At 40.4% G+C, this 21093-nt stretch overlaps 1 non-coding gene across 1 annotated transcript; it reads left to right on the top strand.

Annotated features, from left to right (window-relative positions):
- Positions 1–20732: 20732 nt before the first annotated feature.
- Positions 20733–20813, top strand: TRNAL-CAG (transfer RNA leucine (anticodon CAG)). Its single transcript has one exon. It is a non-coding gene; the product is annotated as a tRNA-Leu (tRNA).
- The last annotated feature ends 280 nt before the right edge of the window (positions 20814–21093 follow it).

Raw genomic sequence — 21093 nt, 5'->3', positions numbered from 1 at the left:
TTTCCCTCTTCTCCTTCTTTCTCTCCTGATTCCCTCCTCTCCTTCTTTCTCTCCTCCTTTCTCTCCCTCTCTCTCCCGATTTTCCTCATGTTTCCTTCCTAGCATGAGAGTCCCCGGCTCGGCTTGACTCAGCCTAGTCTGAATCAACCGGACAGACTCAACTCAGTCCGACTCGGTTTCCCTGTCCGAGTCGGACTCGGTTCGGGTCAGGCCAACAAAGAATCGATTCGGATTGAGTCAGCCCTACTGGACTCAGTCCTAAATCGGATCAAGTTCGGCTCAGGTACTTACAAAAACCAGATCGAGTCGAATTGGACCTAATCTGATCCGACTCGACTCGATGCCCACCTCTAATTACAACAACCATCCATTACAACAGTTGTCCATTACAACATTCATCAATTCCAATGTTCATCACATTTATCCATAACGACATTATTTTATTACAAAATTCATGCATTACAATATTCTTCTATTACAAAACTCATTCATTACAATATCATTCTATTATAAAAATTCATTTATTATAGTATTCTTTCATACCCTCTTTCCTTTCACAAACTCTCACCATTTATACCAAATTTAAAATAAAAAATTCCATAAAATAAGTATAAAGAAAACCAAAGAAAGGAAGAAGGAAGGAAGAAGAAATGGAACAAAAAAAAAAACCATCTTTCCCATAAAAAAAAGAAGAAGAAGAAGAAACAACCAAATAACCCTTATGCAGAAGGGCCTCACGTTTTGAACACATTTACATCTTATGTAAGGCCCACTAGGTTGTTGTAAAGTAAATTCAATTTGTTCACATGTAAAGGGTTTTAATTTCATATAATCAATCCAAATTTAATAGGAAAACTCATCACAAATAGACCACATCAAATAAAATAGTACAAAATTAATGAACAACATTATTATAATTGTGGGGTGTAAACATCTTTTAATAAAAAATTGAAAAACCCTTTTTGTCGGTTCACGACTTTGTAGTTAAAATTAACTGATCAAATCAACTAAGAAGTAAGCTGAATTTTAATTTTTAGTGAGGATATGTCCCTTTTTTAAAGTACATTTATCTTTTTAAGACAAAAACTCACCCTAAAAGTGATGAGGAATATATTCATCCTTCAAAAAATTTCAACTTGATCCAAAACGTCTGTGCCCCAAAGAAGTTTTTAATGGTGGGCTACACCACTGTAAGCAGCGGTGATAATGATGCCCACCGATTGAAACTTTCCTAATGTCCAGCGTAATGTTTACTTGCCATACAACCTATTCATAAAGTCACATAACCTGCATGAAGGGAAAACAAAATTTTCAACTTGATCCAAAACTTCTGTGACCCCAAAGAAGTTTTTAACGGTGAGCGTTCAATCCCCACTTTGTGGTCCACTTAGGCTTTTAATCGAACTCATTTTTTAGGTCACACCCTAAAATGGTATGAAAAATTAGATGAACTGCGTTGATAAATCCCATACATCACTTTGTCCCCCACAGAGCCCCTAACTGGATCGATTCGGTCCAGGCGGGGACAGGACTCATTCCGCTTCCACAAACGTCGAACAACGTATTGCTAGTAGTGAAAGCCTGTGGTAGCCGTCCGCTTGTTTCAAACAATCTCACCCAATCATCGGATATGCCAGCTGGCGTACGCATACGACATCCCACCATCCATCTAGTGGATTCCATGGCTTAGATTGCCTGCCCGAAACACGCCAGTCGCTTCATCAGGTGGGACACACAGTACAGAACAAGTTGCCAGCCAGTCAGTCATCTGTATGTTCTTGCCAGCATGATGAGTGAATGGACCTGATTTTCGGAATATAACATATATGAAGTATGTCCCACCTGATTGACGGCTTGGATTTGTGATATGTATGCTAGCTTGCTAAACTGTACCTGCGTGTATATGAACTGAGCTATACACATGCGGAGCATTAACAAAAAACGATCGACCTTTTCCGTGCGCGGCTAAGGTTGGAAAGATTTCAGCCGTCCAATTGCGACCCAGCCTATTAACATCTGGATTGTGGACAGATGGGATCGTCTTCCCGTGATTTTTTTAACTTGGCTCATCTAATGTGGGGCCCACCAGATGAATGATCTTCTTTCACTCCTGCTTGTTTTTTAGCAGAGCCTTCACACGTGCCAATGTGTTTATCCCAGATCCAAGCCGTCCATTGGTCTCTCGCCAGCGGTTACAATGGACAAAGTGAATTTGATGGTAACATTTTTTCTTTTCTAGCCGTTCATTTGTTTTGAAATGCGATGGCCCACCTCAGGTGTGAAATGCCTGATCCATTTCTCGAACATCTGATGAAAAGCTCAGATCTCACGCACATGTTACATTTTGAAACATGCGACTGCGTGTGTACGTGAAAGGCTCCGCACGCTTGTGGAATTAGCAAACCCCTCAATCAACGGCTTATATTCGTTCTTCATGAAGGGCAAGCAATGCAAAATATCAGAAATTTGAGGTTATAATTGTCATTTTGTCTCATTTCAATCCAATCTGTTCTTTTCTTCTGGAAAAAGTTCACGTGGGGAGCACAAGATTTCCCTTTTTTTTTTTTTTTTTTCCTCTCACTGTCTATCCACCGCCATATAATGGCACGATCCTAGCCATTCATCCTAAAGGAATCCACGTGGATGGGTCATAGCCCAAACCTGGCAGCGATCTTTCAACCCTATCTGTGCGGTCGGAGGACTTTTATTCGGTGAACGAAGTCGACTCTTGTCTTTTTGTCGACTTTGGTTGTGGAATTTAGACCGTTGGCTTTGTTTACAACCGTCGATGAGGTTGATGCTGAGTGGAAGGATTGACTCAACATATTAACGGTCTGGATTAGCCAAATATGGCCCCACTCGTCAGAATGAAAACACGTTGACTGTGCAAGTGTGTGGCCGCGTATGGGGCAACTCCTACTCGTGCGCATAGCTACAGCATAAGTGGCATGTGTTTACTCCAATCCAAACCGTACAAATGGTGGGACACACTTTAGATAAATCAAGTAAGGAAAATTAGACTGATTGGACGGTCCTTTTCTCCACCTGAGAGTTCTGTAGGCAATGATGTGGTACTATTTCATTGACCAATAAAGACCAAACAATCATTTGAAAGTTTGTGGGCTCCTTTCTATCGGTCCAATGAAATGATGCTACATCAAAGTTTGACAGACCTTGATGTTACATCAGCCTCATGAATTCCACTTACATTGAAAATGCTTAATGGAAGATGACTGGGTGAGACCTGATGTGGTGAGATTTGATTAGTCACATGCAGGGGATGTACATGAACCGAGCGAGCTAGCTCGCTCGACTCAACTCGAAAAAGCTCGATTCGACTCTGTTTGAAGTTGAGTAAGAGCTGAGTCAAGCTATTTTTTGAGCTCGAAAATGAGTTCGAGTCGAGTTCAAGCGAGCCCCAGCTCAACTTGAGTTGAATCGAACTTGGATCGAACCAATTCAATAACTCGATTACTTTGATATTGATGTTGCCCACCAAATGTTTGATGAAATGACTCAACGAAGTGTGGCTGGTTGTAAGGAAGCTAAGTATATGAAACAAAAGTCATTTATTTTTTTTGGGTTTTTATATTGCTTGGAAGGTATTTGATAAAATACTTGAAAAACCTTTGCTGCTATTTTATCGACAGTGGGATTTTAAAGGTGTAGTACAAGTGTTTGTGGAAATGCCTCACAGGCGAACTCGGCTCGGACTTGGCTCGAACTCACTTGAGTTGCTGATTAAACTGAGCCAAGCTAGCCAGTCAGGTTCGAGGACCGAGCCGAGCCGAGTTAAAGCTGAGGTCAACTAGTGCTCGGGCCGAGTCAAGCTGAGGCCAACTCGACTCGGTTCGGCTCGATACATACCCCTAGTCATATAACATCTACATAATATGGTTATCTTAATTTATGTAGTCTACAAACATACTTGTCTAGCTGCTTATACAGCTTATTTTTAAACATGATCTAAAAAATGAAGTAAATTGAAATGTCAAATGAACCGTACCACAGAAAATAATGGTGATTGAATTCTTAATATTAAAAACTTCTTAACAACCACCAAAATGTTTATTTACCATCCAACCTTTTGATAAGGTTATAAATGAAAGGCTTATGGCTTGATCCAAAACTTTTATGGCCCCTCATAAGTTTTTAATGTTTAAATCGTGGTATGGTCCATCAGAGATTTGGATCTACTTTAATTTTTAGAAAATTCTCTAAAATAAGCTATCAAAATGGTTGATATATATATATATATATATATATATATATATATACACACGTGGCCCACCTTTTTTTATCAGGGTTCCGCCGAAAACCTTGCCCAATCCAACGTGCTTTGCATGCATATATATATAGCGGAACGCTCACCTGCGAACCAGTTCGCACGTACTATATACGAACTTTTTTGAGAACTCATCATATCTGATGAGTCTCGAGAATTTGAACGGTCCACATGAAGCAGAACCTCTTGAAACTCCTTGATACCAATTTTTACTTTGAACCAAAACTTTGGTGGGTCATGAAAAATGCAAATAGTTTCTTCCCTTGATTTGAATTTCTCTTTGCTATGGTCCACCAGAATCTTAAATCAGGGTGCAAATTCACCTCCTAAGGTTTCATGGGATTCTGCATCTTATGGACCGTTCGGATTCGACACCCATGACACATGTGAAAAGGTGCACACGTGCGTAAGTGCATAGGTGAGCATGCCTCTCTCTCTCTCTCTCTCTCTCTCTCTCTCTCTCTCTCTCTCTCTCTCTCTCTCTATATATATATATATATATATATATAAACGTGGCCCACCTTTTTTATCAGGGTTCCGCCGGAAAACCTCGCCCAATCGAACGTGCTTTGCATGCCCCATCTCAAGTATTAACTCGTGGCCCAATCAAATATCACCACACGAGCTTTTTTTTATCGGATTTGTTTTATTGTTTGCCAAGTGCTAGGTACACATGGGTGTTAATTTCTCTAATGTGAAAGAAATTACTTAATATGCATGAGATCCACACCATCCATGAGGTTCACGCACTGCCCTATTAATGGCCCTTATTCCAAAAATAGATTGATCTAACATTCAAGTGGGCCACTCTGAAAATTATATCTTAAACTTCTAAGCTCTAAGTTCACGTGGTACGGCCCACTTAAGTTTGGAACGTTGTGAATTTTGATGAATGGAACGATGGGCATTCCATCCAAGCTGGCCATGTACCACACACCACAGTCCAAAAATGAGTAGCATCCAAAGCTTTAGTGGACCACACCATAAATATCAGTGAGGCAATTTTCTCACTGTTATAACATTTATAGGGTCCACCATAAAACATTTATTTTCCATTTTATTTATTTATAAGGTCAGATTAACCTGAATGAAGACAAAAAAATAAATATCATATTGATCCAAAACTCCTGACCCTAAATGGGTTTCAATGGGTCCACTTAATCTTTAAATCTATTTAATTTTTCGGCTCAATCCTTATGACAAGCTCACCAAATGAACGGACGGTTTGGATATAACGCAGACCTCATGATGGGACCCACAGAAGAGCCAGGTAGGTAGTGTGTGATACACCACCCAATCCGCTTCCGAGTCGGTGTACCTGACCGACTGGGTCTATCTCAAGAAAGCTAGGCCCACGTTTCTGCGAGGTATGCTAGTGCGGTAGTTAATAGGCATTTCTTTGTTGAATAAGGACCCTTGATTTTCTCTGTTTTTATAACCGTCCATCAGGTGTTCAAAAATCATCCGACTAGGATCATATGCTTAGTATGATTTTTAGATAGTGAGACCTCATCCAGACCCTTTGATTTAGTGCACCCATCGGCCACGTGTCTAATTTCTGTGTGCATGTGTGTAGAACATCATACTCCAGCGACGTATCAAATATTTTATTTTATTTTATTTTATTTTATTTTATTTTATTTTTTTCCAGATTGGCTGCATCCGGGAAGCCATAATAATTGTCCTTCTTTGTACGTTGCTGGTGTCATTTTCAAGGAATCAAATCTAATGGGATCGAGATTTGGTTGCCAAACATGTCCTTAAAGGTTGGGGTTGCAGGCGCACGTGCCAATATGGAACGCATGTGTGAGATCTGGGCTTTTCATCTGGTTTGAAATAATTCCTAGATCTTCTGTCTCAAAAATCAGGTAGTTATACTCCTTGGGTTGGCCACGATATACCATGCAATCTGACCATTAAGATGATTTCTTGAAGTCTGCTGTTGCTTATCCGCAGTAAGGAACATATTGATTTTTTGGACAAGTGATCTAAATGATGTGATCCACCTGATGATAAGATCTGATCTCATACATGTGTTCTATATTGGCACGTGTGCCTGTAGGTGTGGGATCAGCAGACCTCTCTCATTAATTTAAAAAAAAAAAAAAAAGGAAATTTACGGCAAAGCTCCTCAGAAATTTGCATTTTACCGATCAATCCCATTGCGAGATTAAAATCCATAGCCTATTAGGTACGGCCCTTACCGTGGGGCCCACCTTGATGTGTGTAATCTATATCCACTCTGTCCATCAGTTTTAACATATCATTTTAGTGCATGAACCCAAAAAAGAAGAATATTCAAATCTCAAGTGGACCACACTAAAGGAAACGGTGGTGATTTAACATCCTACTGTTAAAAACTTCCTAGAATCCACCGTCATGTTTTGGTAATGTTTATTTACCATCCAACCCGTTGATAAGGTCAAAAAACATGGATGAAGGATAAAAAATAAGAATCAGCTTGACCCAAAACTTTTATGGCCCACTAATGATCAATCAAAACTGTTTCTAATGGTATGGTCCTTCCTATAATTGGATCTACTTCATTATTGGGATTATGCTCTAAAATAATCTAGAAAAACGGATGAATGGTGTGGATGTAGAATAAACATATCAAGGTGGGCCCCATGGTACATGCTGCACCGGTTTTGGTGAGGCTAGGGCGCACCTAATCAGATTCGATGATAATCCAGGGAAGCTGCTTTTTCAACGCCTGAGAGTATCAAAATGCACTAAAATGGGACCCACCTAAATTTTCTTTTTCAAAGGTAGTGAATTTCGAGAAATGAGGAGCCCACCTGGTCTCTGTATAACATCCAAATTGTCAAACACATGAGACCCACAATGACATTGACACCTTTAAAAATAGGCTACACATTAATTTAAATGGTATATATTAGTTTTTATGATTTTGCCCATCTTATCATTTGATATGCTAGAGTTTTAGTCCAACTAGTAATTATAGTATGATGAGTCTGTTGAACGGTTTGGATGTTAGACATATACCTCATGGAGCTCACAACTCTCAATTCATTAATTTAAAAGAAAATCTAACACGTGGGTGTTTAGATAATTTCCCTCCTTAATGTTAATTAAAATCCCACTTTCTAAGAAATTTTGTAGCTTTTAGAAAAGTTCATTATTATTGCAATGATTTTTCAGGTTTGTTACTTTACAAGCCTTTGTAGAATCCATTGATCTGGTTGCTAGCGGCCCACCATAGCGTCGGTGTTCCTTTCAATCTATCCCATAAATCTCTCCACTATTTAGACACCTTAGGCTAATCCAACCATCATGTGGGTCACCACTTGAATTTGGAGGTTTTATGCGCGCGTGTGTGTGTATATATATTGACGATAGGATGCTTCAAAAATCAAGCATATTCAATTATTAAGTGGTATATATGGTATATATATATATATATATATATATATATATATATATACCATATATACCACTTAATAATTGAATATGCTTGATTTTTGAAGCATCCTATCGTCATGTTAGGGTTCCCTCAATGTGCTAGTCAGATGACAGATGTTTAATCTACCCAGTAAAATCTCTCCACTATTTAGACACCTTAGGCTAATCCGACCATCATGTGAGTCATCACTTGAATTTGGTTGTTTTATGTGTGTATATATATATTATATGGCTCTATTTAATGATTGTATATATTTGATTTTTGGAGCATCTCATCGTCATGTTAGGGTTCCCTCAGTGCGCTGGTCAGATGACATTCACGCAATAAGGTGGGCCTAATAGGTAGGTGAATAATCTTTTACACTCAAATAAATAAATATTTATAGGCAAGAATAACTCAGACAATAGATTTTACAAGATCTTGTAGAAAAATGGCCTCATAATTATAGACCATACATTGAAGTTTGGCGTATACACATGACTTGTCAATTTTGTCAAGAAAGCCAACGGATAGTACGAAATATCATCCGTCGGTTGTGGCCAACCAATAGATGGAATATGTTGAGGAGAAAAATTTTCTACTTGAGAGTAAAAAAACCACCACAACTATTCACACTCAAACGATAAATGTCAAAATATTGGTCCCTTGGATGATTTAATGCAGTAGACTTTGGAGGCATTCTTCATACACCATGTGACTCCAAAGTCTATGGGTTCCAATTGAAATCTATGGGCCCCACTTGTCGAAATTTCTAATTGAAATGGGATGGAATTGGGTATGATTCCGTCCCTAGTTAGGAACGGACAAGGGCTCTGAAAGTTTGATATATGAGTTTTATCCACACCGTCCAGACCTTGGAGGCACTCTTCATGTACGACATGACTAAGAAGTGCACGGGTTTCAATGAAAACCCATGGGCTCCACTCACCTAAATTAAAATTAGATGGGAGGGAATTAGGTATTACCCCATCCCTAGCTAGGAACGAAAAGGGGCTTTGAGGGGTCACTATGATATATGGGTTTTATTCATACTATATATCTAATTTAGGGCTTTTGAGGCACTTTTCATGTATCATGTTACTCGAAAGTCCACGGGTTCCAATTAAAAATTATAGGCTCCACTTGTCGAGTTGAAATTAGATGGGATAGGGATTGGGTACCAACCTTGTCCCTAGGTAAGAACAAATAAGGGTTCAAAGGAGCTATTATGATATATGAGTTTTATCCGCACCATCTATCTATTGTGCCGTATCTTTTTAAGGTATAGGCCTAAAATTGAGACAAATCTAGGGCTTATGTAGACCACATGGTAGAGATTAAACACCCAACGTTGAAAACTTTTTGAGGGTTATTGAAGTTTTGGAGTAAGCTGATGTTAGTGTTTTTCCTTTTATGTGACCTTATGAATAAGTTGGATGGCAATTAACTATTTATGGACTTGTATCCTAAAATGACATAGTAAAATTGATGAATAACATGGATAAAACACATAAATCACGGTGGCCCCTCATAGCCCCTGTCCATTCCTAGCTAATATGAAAAAAATGTCCAATTAGGTACTTCTATTATAAACCCAAGCTTGACCTATTCCATTTGGGAACACCAGTCAAAACCCAATTGAGATTTGTGTATTAAATCCAAGGAAGGTTCACTCAATTAAGAAAGCAAAACACCCAAACAATTCAAGTAATCCAACCATCATGTGGGCCATGCACCATGTGATCTTTTAAAAGTTTTTGGATGAATCTCGATGATTTAATGATTTTTTAGACCTAATTTTTGAAGCATCCTATCATCATGGTGGGATTCATCTAATATACAGGTTGGATGGCATACACGTGATGCAATGGCCCACAGGGATAGTTGAATAACATTTATACAAAAGTAAGTTTTATGTGTATATTAATGAAGTCTCCACACAGAGTTGTATGGGCTAGTAGAGAATACAGCCTCATTTCACTCATCTCACTAGTCAAGATTGCATTCCAGCATGGAAAGGTCCCCAAGCAACACGTGTGCACAAGTTGTACCATCTATGTACCACACATATGCCAACATGGTAGACAGGTGCAATATCCCAGCCATCCATCCGGCGCACCCACCGCCGTAGATGTTCTCACCCAAAAATCAAACTAGCCCACTTAGCACGCGGGGCACGATATTTCAAGCAACTGGACGGTTAGAAAACTCTATTCATTTTTTTCTCAGCCATACATTTGTTACCTAAACCCTAGCTCACCCAACCAATGAACGCGCCTGATTCTTGGGTTAGAGCATCTACATGATGATACCCCTCAGATGGATGGACTGGATTGGATCTTGCACCCATGTGCCATGCTGGCAAATGTGTGGGGGTGTACATGAGCTGGCTTGTAGCTCTTTCTAAGGCATTAAAAAAAGTGTGATAGCTTAAGAGAATGTTGCTTTATATCTCAATCCCCCACCTGCTAAAGGGACTACCACTAACTATTTTTAAGTCATATACTGTCCTTCTCCCAACGTAACGTGTGGTGTAATTCTAAATTTTTTTGAAATTTTGTTCTATACCATCATAAAACACATCCTCCACCCTTGAATTTGGACAAGTTGGGCCCACTGATTAGCGATCTAGACTCTTAGTTGGATGCTTCCCACCATAGATGGGGGGGTTCGTATAAAAAACCATCATGATCCAATGATCATAACTCTTCTTGGTATCTTGAAAAATAGACGGTTGAAAAAAAAAATACAACAATGGCCCACATTCAATTTATTTAAAAAAACCAATATTGGACAGTATCAGTTCTCGATCGAAGGGAGCTTTTATGGCATGTGTCCATTCATGTTGTGGCCCATCTAAACAATGGTCTAGATCGTCGAGCCGCCGCACTTTCCTGTTTGAACTCAAGGCTCGAGGATTTTGTTCGTGTCCTAGGCTAAGGGTTCATATAATTCCTCATGGTATAACCTATGAGCAAATAGGGTGGGGTCCACTTATTTAATTACTTAAAGGGAGTCACAATTCAACGGTCTTAAAAACAAGTCTTATTAAATCACCTATCAATCTCATGTAGACTTTTGAGGAAACTGCCTCATTAGTCCACCTAAATTGGATCTTTTTTCTTTATTTAAAGAGGTACTTTGGCCAAAAGAATGGGTAGTATTCCTAGGGATGGATGTGATTTATCAAGAGTAACATTCATGAACATGTGATTGAGAAATATTTTGATACTCTGACGGTGTGTGATGGATGATAGACGGGGCATGTAGACACTATTAAGAAATTTCATACACCTGGAGATGACTCCCCACCTTCACGTGGACATTAGCAACATATACAATATTTTTAAGTGTCATGTTGATGTAGAGTGGGTCGCAAATACTTTTATGTCTAAGATGGACTAGAGATGGCCTGATTGGAGGCGGAAGTGATCCGGACCGTCATAATCTTAAAATAGGTGTATCTCGCATGGAAGTGATCTGGATTATCAGAATCTTAAAACAAATGTATCTTACAAATTGAAATAAGTTATTCGATGTATCATATATGATTTTGGGTAGTAGAAGCTAATTTAGCCACCAACTTGCTATGCTAGGTTATCACGCCGAATTTGCAAGATTCCACCAGATCGACGGTTAAAAATTCATTTTATTTTTGTTTTTACAATTTATAGCAAAATTTAATTTGATTATAACTCTTCATCTTCTGAGCTCTAAGAGTTGTGTCCAAGATGAAAAGTATTTAGAATTATTAGTAGAATAAGATGGTTAAGCTAAATAGGACACTTATTAATTTTGCCCAAAAATTATAAAGTTCAGTGAAGATCATGACTATCTATTTATAGTAAGTTACAGATTTTAAGGAGTTTGAACTGGAGTTTGATCTTGAAACTTATTCGAAGGTTTGATATCATTATTTAAAGTGTTGTAAATTCACTTTTACTATTTATCAATCAATTTTTAAATTTCTATAATTTATTTTTATTTTCTTATTTTTTCTTGTGAATTCTACATAAGCTCCATCATTTCGGAATAGTTATCCCCTCAAGGGAGACAAGCAGTGATCAACCTCGTCACATCCATCCCTGCATCACATGTGCCATGGGCAATCATTAATCTAGGCAGTTTATTTGCTTGTTTCATTGAGTGAAAACCATGGTAAAAATAATCACGGCCGTTAGATGAGCCTAAGTCTTTTAATGTGGGGTCATCTTTCACGGCACTCCAATTTTTACAAACCATGGATTGGATGGTTAGCATTATCAAATCAAGATACTCCTTGAAATCATAAGCAATAGCAAGTTGGATATGTGGAATGGATTTTTCAAGACGATGATTTGACCTATTTTATTTCTCTGTTCAATTTTGACCGTTTATTTTGCAAGCCATTGATCAGATGGAATTAATGATTGGTCATCCCATCATCATACAAAAGCTTTGAAATCCCTTTAAATATTAGATTATTGAACATTTATTGGACGGTAAAAAATGAGAAATATCTTATGAGCTTATTTTAGAAAAACAAGTGTCCACAAATCAATGGCTAAGATTGTTTATAGACAGTAGATTCCGCATTTTAGTCAGTTTAAATTGAGTTATTATGTGTCATATGTACTATTTATAGGTGCGGGTGTATCAAGCGCGTAGGTAACCAGAGTTTCAATTAGTTCTCCCATGTGATTCTAGAGGAAGACCTATCATGCCAGTTGACTGCCATTCCGAGAATGGCGGTGACTCATCCTCCTACAGTGGGGGTGCAGATTTGGATATTACCCCCACCACGACCCTATGTTAGGGGCTCGTGGGGTCGACTGTGAAATAGGTGTTTTATTCGCACTGCCCATCCATTTTGAAAGATTATTTTAATGCGCGAGCTTAAAAAGGAGTCAAATGGAAGGCTAGAAATTAGAATGGACCACACCTCAAACACGTAACAATGACCACAACAATAAAACCTTTTTAAGGCCCATCGCAATGTTCATTAGACATTCAACCCATTCATAAGGTCACGTGGACCTGAATAGGAAAAAACCAAATATCAGATTGATCCGAAACTACCACCTGTAGGCATTTACTCTTCGTTATTACCTACAAGGCTGTGGGGTGTGGTGTGGTGTGGTGTGGTGTGCTTTGGTTTACTTAAACATTCGATATATATCACTTTCAAACTTATTATTTAAAATGATTTGTCAAAATGAATAGACATACGTATGGACAAAAAACATACATCAATGCGGGGCCCACAGAGCCCAAAGACAAGACCGTCCGTCTCTAGCCAGGTCTTGGTGGGGTAGTACCCAATCACCGCCGCTAATGCAGGAAATCAAATACAGCCAAGAAAAATAAATGTGAATGGTCCAAATTCCAAGGGAAAAATCAGATGGTCACTATCGTCTTCAGTGTGGTCTTTTAACTTATGGTCGGTCTGGATTGTCTTCTAAATATACCGTTTTTTCTACCGTTGAGAGTCACCACCATTGTGCTGAACTATCAAAGGAGTCAGACAAATGATTTTCGATGGTTAGATTTCCCAAGTCCGGGTGCTGATTGATGGACCTAGAGAGATACAGATGGTCCTATCAGGGGCTCCATGGAGTCCTCCGTGATGTATTAGTTTTATCCACGCCGTCCATCCATTTTGACAGATCATTTGAAGGCATGATACTAAAAAAAGAAGTAAATTAAAGGCTCAAGTGGACCACATCATAGGAATTACTTGGGGATTGAAAGATTACCGTTGAAAACTTCTTGGGGGGCACAGAAGTTTTGGATTAAGCTGATATTTACGTTTTCATGTATGTGATCTCATGAACAGGTTAGGATTGCAAACAAACATCACAGTGGGTATTAGGAAGCTTTCAATGTCAGGAATTCAATCCCCACTGCTTCCTTTGGTGTGATGCAATTGAGCATTCAATTAGCCTCCTTTTGGGGTTCACAGCCTTAAATGATATGTAAAAATGGATTAATAGCATGGATAAAACATACACAACACGGTGGGCCCCACAGTGCCCCTGACAGGAGCGTCCGTCTCTAGCTAGGTCCCACTGGTACGGACGCGGATTGGCTAGTGACGCGCCAGCAACCAGGTGGCTAGTGGTCGATGCGACTTGGACCGACCATGGTATATGTGTTTTATCCACACCGTTCATCCATTTTGAAAGATAATTTTAGTGTTGAGCCCAAAAATGATGTAGATCTAAATCTCAGGTGGACCACACCATGGGAAAACTACAGTGATTGAATGTTCACCATTAAAAACCTCCTGGGGCCCACTGTAATATTTATTTGACATCTAACCTGTTGATTAGGTCATTCAGACTTGTATTAAGGGAAAAAAATATATATCAGCTTGATCCAAAACTTTTGTGGCCCCCAAGAGGATTTTAATGGTAGGCATTCAATAAATACCGTGCGGTCTACTTGAGCATTGGATCAACCTCATTTTTGGGCTCATAACATAAAATGATCTCGAAGAATGGGTGGACGGCACGGATGAAACACATACATAATGGTGGGGCCCACGGAGCACCGACCACTAGCCACTAGCCATTGGCTGGTGGCAGGGGGAGTAGCCAATCCCTACCCAATCCGCGCCTCCAGATCGGACCCGGATTTCCTGCGAAAGCCTTTCGCAGGAAGTTCCTGCGCAGGGAATCTGAGTGGAGCCCACTGAGATGTTTGTGAGAAAGCCACACCGTCCATCCGATTTTAGAGATCATCTAAAATCAGATATGCAGCCAAAAATAAGGTATATTCAAAACTCGAATAGACCACATGAGAGGAAACAGTGGAGATTTAGTGACCACTGTTGAAACATTCATATGGCCACGAAGGTTTTTTCTCGGTCTAATTTTTGGTATTTTCACTTCATCCCAGTGAAAATGACCTTATAAACGACTTGGATGGAATATAAACATCAAGGTGGAGCCTAAGAAGGTTTCAACGGTAGACATTCCTTTTCCACTGTTTCATCTCGTATGGCCCACTTGAGTCTTATATCCTCCTAATTTTCAGTTACATATACTAAAATTAGCTTAAAAAACGGATGGACGGGTTAGATTTCTCATAAGCATCACGGTGGCCCCCACCATGCGTCCCAGCGCAGGAACTTCCTGCGAAAGACTTTCGCAGGAAATCCTCGTCCAAATCCCTAGATTAGGTTTGCTAGGTCAACGCGCGCGTGAAGCCGTGTCCCATTCATTGGGGCTGTGATTGCGCTAGGCCGTCGGTTGGGGTTGGGACTTGTCCGGTCTTGAGTCTGAGTCGTGACCACCTCTAGTTAGGGGAGAGTGACTCGTCCGAGTTAGGCTGAGTTAGGCATATTTTCAAGGTGACCCGTGACATGTGGTAAAGAACCGGATCCGACTCAACCAAGTCCGGGTGGGCTTGGGCGTCAACTCATGGACCTATCAAGCTAACTCTGTTCATGTTATTTTATTTGGTTGGGCTTGGACCCGGTCCATTTACATCATTGCCATTAGAGTTGGGCATAAGATGACTCGACTCGGCAAATTTACCTCATTTGACGCGTTCAAACGCAATTCGATCCGAATCAAGTAGGTGAGTCAATATGAACTTAGTAGACTGTGTCCAATTCAAACTCAAACTGAGTTGAGTTCAGGTTACCCAGTAACTCAACTCGACCCAACTCGAAATCCAACTTGGTACTTACTCTACTCAATCCAAAACTCAACTCGTGTGTGTGTGTGTGTAGAGTAATGCTCGCCTGCGCACCATTCTCATGAGAACTTGTGAGAACTTTTTGAAAACTCATCTCCAATGATATGAGTGTAAGATTTAAACCGTCGACGTGATGTAGCACTCCATGAACCCCTAATGCCCAACGTTTACCCTGAACCAATACTTTAGTGGACCATGAAAAAAGAGAGGCAAATTAAGGGAAGAAACTATCTCATTTTTCCATAGCCCACCAAAGTCTTAGATCAGGGTAAAAGTTAGGCCAAGGGAGTTTCATGAGGTGTTGTATCACATGGACGTTTCGATCTTGCACTCATGTAACGGGAGATAAATTCTCACATGGGCACCTTGCGTACCTTTGCAATTGTGTCATGGGCATAGAATTTAAATGGTCCACGTGATGCGGCACCCCTTAAAACCACACAAGCCCAACTTGCCCAACTTTCAGCCCGATAAAAAACTCTACTGGGCCATAGCAAAAGGAAATAGTTTCCTCTCTTGATTTGTATTTCTCTTTGCTATGGCTCACTAGAGTTTTGTATCGAGCTTAGAGCTGGGCATCGGACCGAGTCGGATCAGATTGGGTCCAACTCGACTCGGTTCGAAATTTGCAGAGCCTGACCCGAACTCGATCCGATCCAGCACTGAGTCCGGGCCATCTAACTCGAACCGATCCGAACCCTTACTGGCTTGAACCGATCCGAGTCCGACTCGATCAGAAAACCCGAGTCGGATCGGATTGGGCAAGGTTCGGATCGTTCAATTTTTTTCAACGGTGTGGAAATCATTACTCTCATTGTTTCCTATGGTATGATTTACTTGATTATTGGATATACTTAAAATTTAGTATCAACCCTTAAAGTGATCTGGAAAAACTGATGGACAGTGTGGATAAACCAAAAAATTTAAGATAGGCCTCACATAGTTTACTCAATAGGAGAAAAACGTATTGCTTGTTTAAAGCTCAGACCAGCTTATAGCTTCCTAAAGAAGCTTCACGTATTGCTGACAGTCTGCTGTCTGTAGCTAGTTGACACCAACTATATAGCAGCTCTAGGTATGTGTCATGCGAAGACGAGCACTGACTCTCCTCGAGCTCCGAGTTGTACGAGCACTGACGTTCCCTTCAGGTGGGCCACACCTAGCTTCCTTTATAAGGAACTTCCCGTGACAGTCTCTAAGAGAGTTCCTCACCTTTATGTAAGTGCAAATTCCTATGTGGGCCAAGTAGGCCCACATATGATTAACTTGGCCCACATATGATTAACAATAACCGTTGGATAGGATTTTTATATCATTAATAGGAACATGACCCAAAAATAAACATGAATGTATAACTAAAAAGCCACTCGATCATGGGCATGCTAAATGGACGATTACAGTAACAATGGTATGGCCATCAACTTTGGACACCCTTATTTTAAAGGTCAGGATCGTCTGAAAATGGCTGTTTTGGGTCCAATTTCAATCCACCATTGTCACTCCTATCCTGTGGTTTCACCTTGACATATGAGGCTACTTGGGCCCACACACCGTACAGGGAATTCCTATCCATTGATTTATATAGGCACACACATATATAGAAGAACCTGACATTAGTGGATTTGCTGGCAATAAGGTGAGATTGAGATCCATTGCTCGCCTGCTACTTCTTCCCTGACAAAAGAAAAAAAGGTAGATGAGTTGACCATCGTCTACATGGTAGGGCCCACCAGTCTACAGCTTGGATGTGTGAAGAAGTGGAGAAACTCACGTAGAAGGCGGTGCCGGTGCCGGCGGAGTTGCCAGGGACGCGCTTCAATTGCATGGTGATCTCACCGAAGAGATAGGAATGCTTGGATTGGAAGCCGGAGCTGGAGGTTTTGTCGAGAGATAGGATTAGACGATTCCCATTGTTGAGAATCTTAGCACGGCTGTCACCCCACGTGATATCGAAGTCTTGTTGGAAGTTATTTGTAGAGGCTGCCATTGATGAGGTTGATAATACTAACATTACCAGCATTACTTTGGCAGTGCAAGAGAAGGAAGAAGAAGAAGAAGAATCCATTTTCAGAGAGAGAGAGACAGAGAGAGAGCGAGAGAGATTGTATTGAGGAGGTGTGGGATGTTGATGGGTAAAAGGTCTCTATAAATATGAATGTAGAGAGAGATGAAAGGAGGGAAAGCAATATCGGAGAAGGAGAGCTTAGTTAGCTGTCTTCTTGCTGTTGAGACTTTGAAAAGCAACCACTTCAATTTCAAAGTGATAATTACATATTCCACGTTGGATGGTTCGGATCGGATTGGTCCGAATCAGATCCAATCGGATCGGATTACGGATCGGGTCAGTTTGGAACAGGTGCTATCTATACCTGACCCGAAAAAATGTTTCGGATATGGATAGGGGCTACCCGATCCTGACCGATCTAGACCATCAGTTCTGTTCGAATTGGGTCGGATCGGGTCTGATTGGGTCGAATCCACCAGATTGGATCTAAAATGCCCAGCTCTAATCGAGCTGGAAATTGGGCCAGTGAGGTTTCAAGGGGTGCCACATCATGTGGACCATTCTTGTGTCATAACATGTGTGCAAAGGTGCTCATGTAAGAAGGTGAGTAGATGAGCATTCACACACACACGCGCACGCGCGTGCACACACACACATGCCGACTACTTAGCTGTGCACTAATTCGCACATAAAATCGTGCGAACTTTTTTGAGAACTCATCGTACGTGACGTGACTCCAAAATCTAAACGGTCCACGTGAAGTAGCACCTCATAAAACCCCCCGGGCCTAATTTTTCTTTGATCCAAAACTTTGGTGGGCCATAAAAAATGAATACAAAATTCTCCCTTGACTTGCATTTCCCTTTGCTATGGCCCACCAGAATTTTAAGATCAGGGTGAAAATTTATCCCTTGGGGTTTCATCGGATTCTGCATCACATGGACTTTTCGGATTACACACCTATGATACATGTGCAAAGGTGAACACATGCATAGGTGAGCATGACTCATATATATATATATATATATATATATATATATATGGGAAAAGGTACTATGCGCTCGACCTCACAATAAGCTCCCGTGAGGTCGAGCTGTGTGGGTCCCACCGTGATGCTTGTCGACCATCAACACCGTGCATTTGATGGGTCCCCTCTAAATTATGGGATATCCCAAAAATCAGTCGTATACGGAACTCAGGTGGGCCATACCATCTAAAATCATGTGAAGACATGCCAAAAACATATAAAAGCACTTGGTGGGGCCCACCTGAGTTTTGAATGCTGCTTAAACTTGGTTTGAACCCTCATCCAAGTGGGAAACACATAATGGATGGGCTGGATTTGCAAACCACATCTCGGTGGGCCCAAAAAATGATTATGAATGTTTTAATGGTGCACGGCCCCTCCCCACTTCTGTATGTGGTGTGGCCCACAGAAGTCACGGATTGACTTGATTTTTGAGACCTAGGCCCACGATGGAATGATGCATTTGACTGATAGGGTAGATGTTCGAAACGCATCACGGTGGGGCCCACACAGCTCGACCTCATGGGACGTTCCCATCAGCTCGAGCGCATAGTACCTTTTCCCTATATATATATATATCCAAATGCTAAGCTGCACACTCATTCTCACGAATTTTCGTGAAAACTCATCATATGTTATGTGAGTCCAAGATCTAAATGGTGCATGTGATGCAGCACCCCATGAAACCTATATGGCCCAACTTTTACTTTGATCTCAAACTTTGGTGGGCTGTGGAAAAATAAAACAGTTTCCTCCCTTAATTTGCATCTCTCTTTGCTATAGCCTACTCGAGTTTTAGATTAGGGTATAAATTGGTCTTTAGGGTTTCATGGGATGCCGCATCACATGAACCGTTTGGAATAGAGGCACATGACACGTGTGCAAAGGTGCCCAGGTGAGCATGCATCTACACACACACACTCCTACGCACCGTACTGCTAGAGAACTTTTGCGCAACAAATTACCATCGGTCATGCAAACTTAAAATAAGTGTATTGTAAGTGAGCCTCACCATGATGTGTTCCGAGTGATTCTTTCAAACAATTCAATCTATGGTATCAATTGAACCGTTGGGTGCAAAAAATATGGCCGATTTGTGATTTACTAGGCCACAAAATAAAAAACAGTGGGAGAGGAGAAGCCTTCTATTGAATTTTTACGGGGGCCCAATATGACGTTTATGTGAAATCTATTCCGTCCATTAATTGGCTTGTGGAGGTTAATACATGTAGACCAAACATTAGACCCATACCTAATGTATGTGGATCACACCAAGTGAAGTGATTTTGATAGTAGGTGTTCCCTACATAGTTTCCACTCATGTGGCTTACTAGAATTATGGATGTGGCTGATGTTGAAGCAATACCCCTAAATTATCATCTTGACCCATTATGGTTGGAGTGGATTTTACATACATGTCAAGGTAGGCCCACATCTAGTTGACCTAGTATTGGTTGGGACGTTGTCCTACGCTGTGGATTACATATTGTGACGGCCATCAGCCACCTAGCAGATAGTTGGTACTAGTCTGGCCCAACAAAGATGTATGTGTTTAATTCAAGCTGTTCATCTATTTTTCCAGTTGAATGTATTGTATAATCCAAAAAATGAGTTAGATCCAAATATCAAGTGGACCATGTCATAAGAAAAATTGCTGGAAAGCCCGCCATTAAAAAATACCTTAGGCCAATATCAGTTTTGGATCAAGATATTTGTGTTTTACCTTCTCCAAGTATCTATGACCTAATCAATCGGTTGGATGGCAGATAAACTGTGCATAAGAATTTTCATTGATGGGCTTTTAATCCGTTTAATCACCACTATTTTCATGTGGTGTGGTCCACTTTAAATTTGGATCTTATGCATTTTTGGGATTATGCCATAAATTGAGATAGAAAAATGGATGGACAGCTCGGATTAAATATATACATCATCGTTGGGCCCACTAACACCAACCAGTAGCAATGTTGTTACTTACTAACAGGATCATATTATTAAAGGATTGGATGGTACATAATAAAAAAAAAAAAGATGGACCCCACACAGGTTTTAATTGTTTGCATCCTGAGCCAACTGTTCATGTGGTGTGGCTCGCTTGAGTTTTGGATTGGTCTAGATTTTGGGATCCATGTATAAAATAGGTGGGTGTAATTATACGATGGACGGATTGGATATCTGCTCCACGTTAAGGTGGACCCCATACGAAAAGTGCTGAGCCGAGCTCGATTCTTAAGCCAGAAGATCCGAATACTGTAACTTAGGCGAGGGAAAAAACATGGTCGGAGAGTTTACTTAATTAATAATATATATTTTAGAGAAACAATATCAAGTCAAGATGGCCGAGTTGGTCTAAGGCGCCAGTTTCAGGTACTGGTCCGAAAGGGCATGGGTTCGAATCCCATTCTTGACAATTTATTTTTTTCCTATGTTCATCTTCAATTTTTTTCCCTAGCCGTCCACAGTCTCATCCTCAATTTTTATTTTTATTTTTTTCTATTTTTTTAGCCGTCCATTTTCTCATTCTCTATTTTTTAAAAAAATTATTTTTCTTAGCCAACCATTCTCTCATCCCCACCCGCCCATCTAATGGTTTATAGAGTGTGGGCCATTGGTATCATGGCGCAGTAGGACATCCCCAAATTACTAACTAGATGGGTGTGTGCTTGGGCTCTCATCTCCATTTTTTTTTT

Source organism: Magnolia sinica, chromosome 16, assembly GCF_029962835.1.
Source record: "Magnolia sinica isolate HGM2019 chromosome 16, MsV1, whole genome shotgun sequence".
Lineage (NCBI taxonomy): Eukaryota > Viridiplantae > Streptophyta > Magnoliopsida > Magnoliales > Magnoliaceae > Magnolia > Magnolia sinica.
This window is presented reverse-complemented; position numbering and strand designations above follow the sequence as displayed.